Here is a 3452-nt window from a genome sequence, read left to right as displayed (position 1 = left end):
GTTCCTATTCGAAAACATATAAAGAAATAAAAAAAGAAAACAATGGCTAAAGACCCAGGAAGAGGGAATTTCAAATTAGCCCTTTTAATTTCATATTAACCCATCATTCTAAAGCATAAAAAACTTAAGAGGTGGTATCAAATATGTAATGCAAATTTCCTCTGCATTTAAGTTTTTTAAAAATATAAAATAATTAGACTATAAAAAAATAAAATTTGATCATCGATCTTTATCCCGTTTTAAACCTAATTTATTTTACTTCTCCAGCCACGTTATGGAGTTTTTTGATATAACGGTGACGTCCTCTCTGTTTTCTTTATCCTATTCCCAGCCACCCCCTCAGGGGCTAGTCATTTTTTGGATAACATAACACAAATCCACAGAAACAAGACTTGATAGTCTGGTTGGCATTCATACTACCCCAGGTTTCTCGGTATTCCCTGGGGGTTGTTGGTGATATGCCTCTCCATTCTCGCTAATAAATTACATTCGCACATTCATTCACCGCTACCCCAGAGTACGCGATATACCTCGGAGTTATTGGTGATACGCCCCTCCATTCTCGCTAAGAAATTACCTTCACTACTACCCCAGAGTACTCGATATTCCTCGGGGTTATTGGTGTTATGCCCCTCCATTTTCGCTAATAAATTACATTCCCACATTCATTCAACATTACCACAGAGTACTCGATATTCCTCCGGGTAATTGGGTATAAACCCTGCCTTTCACGCTTGTCAATTACATTAACACGCTTTTTTTAACGCTTTAAGAAAGGGTTGAAATAAAAAAAGTTAATGAGAAGTTAAACAGGGTCAACCTGATGAAAAAAAAGCTAAAGATCAAACGTCTTTTGATGAAGTTCGAAAAGTCGAATTTGCTCCTATTATCAGATACGATTCTCCTGCTGATCTAGGAGATGTGAAGGAATGTAATTCCTTCATATACGCGGGATTAACTTCCACGGACGAGGAATCCCTTTAAAATATATTTTTAATACAATTATCAATTATTAAAATTCCATGGGATGTGCCGACATTTGAACCCCGAACATCAGGCACATACGAGTCGGATATCCTAACCTCCGCGGTCTCTCCTGGATGATGTTATTGGAGGAATTAATTTAAGAACCGAGATTAATAAATTCGTAGATACTTCTTGATCGGGTTTCTAGATTATGATTAGAATATATAGGAGCCGGCCTCTTTACGAACTGCGCACCGCGACCAGTCTATTGTGCATATCCATTTTTTTAAACAAGAGCTCCTCGCTAGGCTTACAGCTTTTTACCAGATCCCAAAGATTTTTCAAGGGCTCCCCCATGTATCCTTCAGGCCCTGGAGTCATCTTTCTCACAGGCCTTAGAACCGATAGATGCGGCTTTTTTTTCTTCCTCTTTAGACTTGTTCAGGATTCTGCAGTATGCTGTCAGCAGTCCTCTCCCAGGATTAGCCAGGGTTACATAGCCCTTCGCACCAACAGAGGACGTGTACTGCCGCTTCTTCTTCCTGGCAATATCTGCACAGGCTTGTTTCTTCCTACAGACGGAGTCTGCAGTGACCATTTAGTATGACAACTATTATTCTAGTCCTAGTACGTCCTAGATTTGGTAGATGTACAGTTGAATTCCTTTGATAAACTTTTTCGCATCCTCTGGTACTCCCATTGAATGGAGGATTTATTATTAATCCAGTATCTAATGTATCCGCGTTTTTGGCAATTTGGTAAACCACAAAAGGGTTCAGTGCCAGTAGTTCCTCATTGAACTTTCCTTGGCCAATTTATCGGCCTCTTCGTTACCCCTCTGCCCTGTGAGCCCTGGTACTCAGAGAAGGGTAATTGTGTTATTTCCCCCGATGTATGACAAGGCTCTAATGCTGTTCTAAACGAATCTGGACTTTACCCCCGATGCGGCAATTGCTTTCAGTGCCACCTAGCTGATCTGGCTATCTAACAATCTGTTTAGCTAAACAGAGACTATTTATATATTGTCTACCTTTCTAGCTGTAGGGTACTGGAGTAATTTTTCATGAATGGGGTTTCTGGAAGAGGTCATCCTGGCCTTTTGTTTGGGTTGTCACGTTTCAACATTTCACCATCTTCAGTTTGTGCCGGTGTTTGCTATATTATTCGTACAGACTGATATTTCCATTTGAGCCTTCTAAACCTGAATGGTAAAGCTATTGACAAAGAGTACAGTGGTGTTGGGTGTTTCTTAGCATTATAAAAGAAATTGGCTGAAATCAACAACAAACAGTTTTGAGAAAGTTGTTTCCTCTCGTACCATCCTGGGCATGAATGGTCTGAAACGAGTCGCCATTGACAAACGGCCTCTTTATTTAATTTACAACATTAGATATGCAGATCGTTACAAAAGAAGGTGTAAGCCTTTTTTGCATGTCGAACTGGGTTAATAACAGGTTATCCGACTAACTATACGCTTCCCCCGTGTCTCCGTGTACAATGTAATTCAAGCCGTGAGGGCGTGCGTATGTTTAATTCTGTTAATCATACGGCAAAACGTGTTGATACGGATGCAATCGGAGACCCGTCGTGCTCAAAGGCGTAATTTCCCTGAGGGCCGTCTTCCGCTCCCCTTTTCCCTTCTTTGTGCCCTCTTTGACAAGTCCGAGGCCCTTTTGTTGCCCCGGGAAGAGCAAGAAGGGCAGACAGATGTCTCACCGCGGCAATAGAGCACACCTGCCCTAGACCAGCTCACAACAAAAAACTGGAAATTCTAACGCCACTACTATTACCTTGAACTCTTCCAAAAACACTCTCAACAACATGGACACAGAATAAAAACACATCACACACTTTAACTTACATTTTCTTGCACTCCACTCAAAAAATAAGAAGCAATGTTTTTAACTTGTCCACCTATCTACATATGCTATTTTTATCTATTCCTTTTCCGTGAGAAACTATTTGTTCTATCTCTACGTCTATTTAACGTTTAAAAAATTAACTTAAACACTCACAACCAAACACAATAAACCATACCACAATTTAACTTAAAATTCTATCTTTATATTTTATAACTGTATTATTTTTGCTCTCTTTCTTCTCTATCTCTTTCTCTACCTCTCATTTTTCTTTCTCTCTCCCTCTCTCTCTCTCACTCCCTTTCTCTTTCTATTACTCTCTTCATTTATTTCTCTCTCCCTCTTTCTATCTCTCTCTCTCTCTTCCCCTATCTCTCTCTCTCCCTCTCTACCTCTCCCTCACTACCTTTCTCTTTATATTACTCTCTTAATTTCTTTCTCTCTCCCTCTCTCTCTCTCACTCCCTTTCTCTTTCTATTACTCTCTTCATTTATTTCTCTCTCCCTCTTTCTATCTCTCTCTCTCTCTTCCCCTATCTCTCTCTCTCCCTCTCTACCTCTCCCTCACTACCTTTCTCTTTATATTACTCTCTTAATTTCTTTCTCTCTCCCTCTCTGTATCTTTCTC

Source organism: Cimex lectularius, unplaced genomic scaffold (genome assembly GCF_000648675.2).
Source record: "Cimex lectularius strain Harlan isolate CLEC.00 unplaced genomic scaffold, Clec_2.1 scaffold109, whole genome shotgun sequence".
NCBI classification, from domain to species: domain Eukaryota; kingdom Metazoa; phylum Arthropoda; class Insecta; order Hemiptera; family Cimicidae; genus Cimex; species Cimex lectularius.
Note: the sequence above shows the minus strand (reverse complement) of the source record.